General features: G+C 33.0%; 1 non-coding gene across 1 annotated transcript; it reads left to right on the forward strand.

Annotated features, from left to right (window-relative positions):
- Positions 1-5,872: 5,872 nt before the first annotated feature.
- TRNAG-UCC lies at positions 5,873-5,944 on the forward strand. The gene has a single exon. It is a non-coding gene; the product is annotated as a tRNA-Gly (tRNA).
- The last annotated feature ends 1,881 nt before the right edge of the window (positions 5,945-7,825 follow it).

Consider the following 7,825-nt stretch of genomic DNA (forward strand, 5'->3'; position numbering starts at 1 on the left):
CTAGAAAAATTCTTGAAACGTAGAGATTTGTTTTGATTCGCAAGAAAGCAAGCAATATTATATCCTTGCTAAAAGTTTGAGAATTCCAAGATTCTTCTTTTGAACACCAAAGTCCTCCCTAGTTCTCCTCCGATCAACCTCAAAGCTTCACTTAAACCTCGCCACTCTCAAAATTCGTGCTTTGTTTTCTGAGTACAATCACAACCTTCTAAAACCCTCCTCTTACCACAAATTGGCTTTTTAAATGGTGGTTTAAAGCTAGGTAAATTAACAAAAATGAATTTAAGGTTTAATGGTAATGTTAATTACCATTCATTGATTCTTTATGGTCCGTTTTTCAGCCATCCTTGGCTGCTATGGTTTCATCTACCCCTTCATTTCCATGCCAAAAACTATGTTTAACAAAAAAAAATAAGTTTAATTTGGGTTCCCCAAGGTTTGAACCCATAATCATGCCAAAGCCAAATCAATGCTCAACCATTCAACCAATTCACATTTTATGGTAACTAATATAATTCAATGATTATATTATTCTCAATCATGATCAACGTAATTTAAAAATAATAACAAATAAATAACACACAATTAGCATACATAAGACTTAAACCCAAATCCTCTCACACAATCAAGTACTCTCAACCACTTCAACAAGTACTTTTCCACATTATACAAATTAGAATTTAATGCCATAAAGGCTTCCACTGCCCGCATTTAGTAATTAATTAATTATTTAATTAATTAAATTTTGCGGGTCTTACATTCTTCAAGCTACTCACAAGCCAAAAAGCCTCAAAGATCAACCAAGCTCTTCAAATCACGAGTTACAGTTGTGTATTGCAGAAAGAGAGTTTTCCCGAGAAGAATGACAAAGTTTTATGCTAAAAAACTTAGATTCGCAACTTTGCTCACGAAAACACAACTTATATATTCTGGTTTAAGTGAAAACACTCGATTGAATTTTCCGTACAGTCAGCTGATTTCACTTGCCTTAAGTGAAATCAGTCGATTGAAAAATAATTCAACTAACTTAATGCATTCATACCAGAAACTATATACAACAAGCCTTTTATCTTGTTAAAACCCATTTTAACATATTAAAATAGACATACTAAGCCACACAAGACATCTAACTTATGTCATATAGCCTATCAACATGATATAACACTAAAACATTATATTTAACATGTTATTTTCATATTTAACACACTAAAACTTAATCTTCAAGTGGATTTTCATCAATCTTCATCAAACACCTATAATCTTCAAGCACATGGCTTTATCAATTCTTTACTTCAAGCCTACTTGTGCCAACAATCTCCCCTTGAATTGATGAAGCCAACCTCCTCGAGTTGAATTGATGAGCATGATCCATAAAGAAACCTGAAAAAGCGTTTGCATGCAAGATGCCAATATGCCAAACATACAACCAAGCAAACACACACAAGTATACATACATATCACATATGCATATGCTCCCCCTATCACTAATAATATGATTTAACTTCAGATTTTAGATTAAGTTTGCAGTATTATATGATTCCAGCATATTTATTTCAGGTTTTCCAATTTTAACACAATTTTACTCATTTTTCACTCATTTTTCTCCCCCTTTGGATTCATCAAATGAAAGTAAATGCATGGATCATTTTGGAAAGATGAAATTTTCATTAAAATAGTAACATAGGATGGTATCAGGGCAACTGATACGCAATACAAGCATAACAAAATAAAAACAGAATGAAAAGTACATCATGAAGCTAAGACTGATATAATCAGTCGATTGAAATGAAAAGTACATCATTTTCAATTTCTTTCACAAAACCTATAACGTGCACAATCAATTAAAACATCATTTGGCGTTGTTGCCCCGTCTATCGCGTGGCGGACCCACTCTCGCCGCCAGGCGACACATAGCATTCTGGGCAAGCCCAGATCTCTTTCGCAGCAATAACACAACCTAACCCCCAAATTCTCCTTTCGATCACTTCCTTACATGAAACTCAGCCTGAATTCTGGTCTCTCATTTTCTATCCTCTTCCACTAAGATTTTACAGTCAGAATTTCATCCTGATTATACTCAAGAACTCGAATCAATGGCCAATCTTCCAACCCTAACAAGGTGATAGCAAATGAATATATTCCATTCAACCCTAAAACTTGTACACACACATCATCATTCTAAAATTTCATACTTTTCATGAATTCGCATCATGCACATAACAATTCTAGATAAAACAATCAATTTACGAAATCCAAAGAAATGCAGAAATAGACCACACTCGCGTCGCCTGGTGGGCTCACCCTTACTGCCATGCGGTTCATCTCGAAAAACCAGAATTGGGTTAGCACTCATGCGTCGCCTGACGACACATTCAAAGTCACTAGGCAGTTTCTTGGAATTTTCCCAGAAATGCCAAAACATCAAGCTTGTGATCATACAGGTTATCATTTGCATACATTACAATAGGAAAATGATCACAGAAAATTCATACATATAAAAGAACTCCCCTAACCTAGACAATTCTTGTTCAATTGGAAAGATTTCAAGACTTCTCTTGTGCCACCAATACCCCGACCTTTTTCTCCTCTCTAATGCCCTTGATGTTCTGATTTAATTCACCCAAGGACTACTTTCAAACTCTCTTTCTCTCTGTCAATTTCGTTTACCCAATGCTCCCTCACTTTTTCTCTCTTTCTTCTACCAAAAACCACCTTAATGAGACCATTAACTAAGACTTAATGCTTGTTAATGACATCAAAACGAAAAATGACTTGAATTGGGTGTTAATGGTCATTTAAGGACCATTAGTCGTTGCCTTTCCAGCCTACTAGGCTGCCCTTCTTGCAGCTAGGGTTTTCTCTGCCTTTTCATATTCAAGTCAAAATAAAATTTGACAAAAAGAGAGTTTAGTTTCGTTCTTAACAAGGTTTGAACCCATAACCACTCAATTATAAAATTGATGCACAACTAATTCAACTAATTCATGTTTTGTGATAATTCTTATAATTTTGGGATTACATTATCACTACTCATGTTGAATCATATCATTAAAATAATAGATATATTAAAATAACATATAATTTGGCATCCACGGGACTTGAACCCAACTCCTCTCACATAGTAAAACACTCTCAACCATTTGAGATAGTACTTTTCCACATTATAACAATCTGCATTTAAATTTTTATTGGGTCTTACATCCTTTTTTCCACAATTATAACAAGTGAAATTAGAAGAATTTGACTAATTTCGTTTGGAAGTGTACCTTTTGAGATTGCCTTTGCTTCCTTTCTTTTTGAGATACTTCCCAAACCTTTTGACAAGAAGATTCAAGTTCTCATTATCACTTGATTCAACCACCTCATCCTCAGGCTCATCATTCTTCTTGGTGCTAGTCTTCAAGGCTATGTTCCTTACCTTTTTCTCACTTGACTCTAACTCATTTAGCCTTTGCATCTCATTCTCATGCTCCCTTAGCTTGCCAAACAATGTAGTTGTAATCAATGTGGATAGGTCTCTTGTTTCTTAGATAGTCATGACCTTTGGTTGCCAAGATCTATCAAGACACTTCAACACCTTGATGTTTAAGTCCTCTTTGTCAAATTCCTTACCCAAACCTATGAGATGGTTGACTATGTGAGTGAATCTCTTTTGTACTTCCGCTATAAACTCTCCTTGTTGCATCTTAGTTCCTTCATGAGTCACTTCAAGCACCTTTGAACTTTCCTTGGAACTCTTGCATTGTGAAACAAGAAAAAACTCATCAATGTTCATAGATGACATGAGGATATTCTTAGCATTGCAATCATATTGAGCTCTTCTCCTTTCTTCCTTTATCCATTAAGGCTTATCAACATGCACATTTTCAATAGTATGCTTAGGAGTGTAGTGTCCATTTATGATTGCATCCCATATCCCTTGATCTATTGATTCAATAAAGATTTTCATCCTAATTTTCCAAATTAGTAATTAATGCCACTAAACATAGGAGGTCTATGAATGAAGGCACCTTCAGCATAAGGGAGCTTGTTTTCAGCCATTTCAAGTAGTTCAAAGACAAATTTAGGATCTTACTTGAGCAAATTTCAAGTACCTAGCTCTAGATACCAATTCTAAGTTTTGAAATGGTTGAAATGCAGAAAAAGGGGGGGGGGAGTTGAGTTGACTAGTTAAAAAATAGGGTGACTTTTAAAAGTCTAAAATAGGTTTTAATTGAATCAATTCGATCACCAAGTATGGATGCAAACACTCTTGGACTGGACACTTTCAATCGATCAAAAACAGAGTTGGCCGATTGATTTTACTAAACAGATGCAGTATTGATATACTCAAGCGATTGAATCACAAAAACAATAGACTAAAATACTGGAAAAAATGCAGAAATGCGAATTTGTGCTTTAAAGCAAGAAAAATATTAAAAATTAGTCAAGATAGGTTGCAATGAGTTATACAAACATGATCAATGCTGCAGATAACACTATATCTCACAAGAATGTCAAAAATATAGTTTATATCACAATTCCTTAAATTTTAAATTGGAATGCAAGAAAGAAGGGTTAGAGAAAAGAGCAATGCACAAGATTTTTATACTAGTTCAGTCAAACCTAAGCTACATCAAGTTTGTCAAGGCAACCCAAGCCTGACTTTGCACTATTTCAAAAGATTTACAAAGTTTACACCTCTACACTTTCAAAATATGCAAAAACACATAAAAAAGGCTCTTGAATCATATAAGAATCAAACCAACACAGCAAGACACCTCTTGTAGACTTGGAAAACCACCAAGCACAAGCACAAAGGTTAAGAAAGATCAAACCTCAGTGGTAGCACAAACCTGCCTACCCCAACCACCTTCTCCAAGCTTCAAACACCAAGCAAAATGCTACAAAAATTAATCCAAGATCAATCTTTACCGGCTCCAATCTGTATGATCATGAAAGAGAGAGAATGGTTTCATGCTAATAAATGGTCTTGCACCATCTCTATCAAAAAATAAAACTCTTAGAGTCAAACTGTTACGAAATTCAACAGGTTGATTTTCAATTCAATCGGTTCATTTCACTTAACTTAAGTGAAATCAGACAATTACAAAATAAATCAACTGATTGAATAAGTATGAGTTAAGACTACTGCAGCTAACCTTTTAATCTATTAAAAATCCATTCAAAAGATTAAAAGACACCATTTAACTTGTTAAAAAATATTTCAACATATTAAAAGACACAACAAAGATCGAAATTTAGTCAACTTGGCCTTGACCTACATTTGATCGAGTCATCCCTGACCTAAATTTAGCGATATTCAGCTGAGTCAGTCTTGGATGAAATTTGTTCATATTCAATCGAGTTAGTTCTAACCAAAATTTTTCCGTATTCAGTCCAGACATCCCCAACCCATGAATTCATTCAAGTCATCCTTGACTAAAATTTGGCCGAGTAGGCCTTGAAAGAAAATTTGGCCATATTCGGTCGAGTCGACTTTAGCTGAAATTTGGCCGTATTAGACTAAGTTGCTAAAAAAAATTGGCCGGATTTAAAAAAAATCCAAACTTGTTTTGCTGAAAAAATGGATTTGGATTAAAAATCTAATCCAATTATCTGGATGTAAAATGGATGTGAATTGGATCATTAAAAATTCAATCCATGATCACCCCTAGTTTTTGCAATAGGAAATATTACACATATTGAAAACTTTCTTAACAATTAATGTGGAAGCATGGCCAAGCCATGAGTGCCAGAGTTTGAAAGAAGATAATAGTTGTGTCATGAAGTGATAAAGAAATAGTTAAACATATAAAGGTTTTTAGATAACAAATATAAATTTTGTTTAACATAAAGTATTATTTCACTCATACTAATAAAACAGAGTCAAGCGTTTGTAGTCCAACGGTTAGGATAATTGCCTTCCAAGCAATAGACCCGGGTTCGACTCCCGGTAAACGCAATTTAAGAATTAAAAGACCCTATTTTTACAATTTTCAATAGAAAATTTGTAAAAATTCACACAATCTATTATGTGTTTGTTATGCATATGCTTAGGTAGCTAATTTCACGTTTGTATTGCATTAGGTCAGCATTATCCATCATCATAGATTAATGTCATTTGTATCCTGCATTCACATTAGTTAGCTTTCTATGTTCTCATCTTTCTAATGGTTAGATATAGGTTCTGATTTTAAATTTTATCCATTTTTTTCTTATCATTCATAGATTGAGCATAACATATAATTCTACATACACATGAGTAGTTCAGGTTAGTTAGCATTTTCATAATTTTTGTTTTGGTGTAGTAAAATTTATGTCATGTTAAGTCAATTTATGCACTACATTATTTTGAATATGCTCACGCATGAACAATTCACATAGATTTTTCTACTTTCCATATCAATTTCAATTCATCATCCCATTACGTTCCATGTTTTACATCATGCATCATTCATGCAGATCATAATTTAGAGTTTCCACCATGCATTTAAATTAGTTTTAGTTTAGGTAATTCTGAAATTTCTTGATTTTATTTTATTTTCCCCCTTTGCATTATTTTTATATTATCTTTAGCAAGGTTAAATTGTAGAAACTAAACTTAATACGCACCATTTCCTTGGATTTGACCCGAGTCTTCATTCCTTTACTACATTAGGGAGGATTGTCTTTAGGTCTAGAGGCGAGTTTAACAGTGAGACATCACACTGATGTCTTTAGCTCTTAGTGACCCAAACATGGGCCTAGGATTACATTAGTGTACTTCCAAATCAATACATGAATGTTGATAAATCAATGAAACAGTAATCATGAATATGAACAACAAAGTGAAATCTAATCCCAACACTCCTTATTTTATCTGGGAGACATTTTTATCTTTATTTTGAGTTCATGATCATTGCTACTTTACAACTAGGGATGACAACGAGGAAGGGCGAGGACTGTTTCACTATCTCATACTTATCCCCAGAGAAAAAAAATTCATTTTCATCCTCATACCCAAACTCAATGGGAGTTTGACCCACGCCATCTTTGTTGCGTAAGGGGTATATACTCGTACATGTACCCTCTTAATGTTTCAATATAAAGTAATTAATTTATATAGAATAATTGCAGTAAAGGAAACATAATATTATCAAATATTCAATATTAAAAGGATGGTTGTCTCTTAAATATCAAATATTTAGAAAGAAATTATAATTGTATACATTTCAAAATAGAATACCAAATCCAAATTTTATAAGAACCAAAACATTTTTTAAATTTGCAAACGTTTAAAAAACCTATTTGTTAAACATTAAAAATATCTTTTAAAAAACATAAAAGTAAAATAAATATTCAAATTAAAAAATATTTTAAATGTTTGTTTATTTCAATTTTTAAATTATAACGAAATCTCTTTTTTTATACATTAGTAAAAGTTATAATACATCACTTGATTAAAATGACATAAAGAACAAAGATTAAACTAATAATATAGATCTTTCATCTTTTGAACTTCAACATAAGTTGGATGGTGAAAAAAAAGATTCATGACAATTACATTAAATTATTATATTATAGTAAATAAAAGTTATTTATACAATTATAGTGATAAAATTACATGTATGATAATGAGACAGAAAAAAAAATAATTGAATGACACGATTATGTTGGTCATTCCAGATTACGATCCATCACTTACGATATGTCGACTAGTTCTCTGTCATTTCTTCTTCTCAAATCATCCATGTGAGCTTGATCAAGGTTAACAGGTTAGAAAGGATGTTTTGTTTGAACCTGAACTGTCGCATCACCTGATCCAGCTATTTGAATTCAACTGTGGCGATGCAAATTACTATAA

Source organism: Vigna unguiculata, chromosome 11, assembly GCF_004118075.2.
Source record: "Vigna unguiculata cultivar IT97K-499-35 chromosome 11, ASM411807v1, whole genome shotgun sequence".
Taxonomy (NCBI): Eukaryota; Viridiplantae; Streptophyta; class Magnoliopsida; order Fabales; family Fabaceae; genus Vigna; species Vigna unguiculata.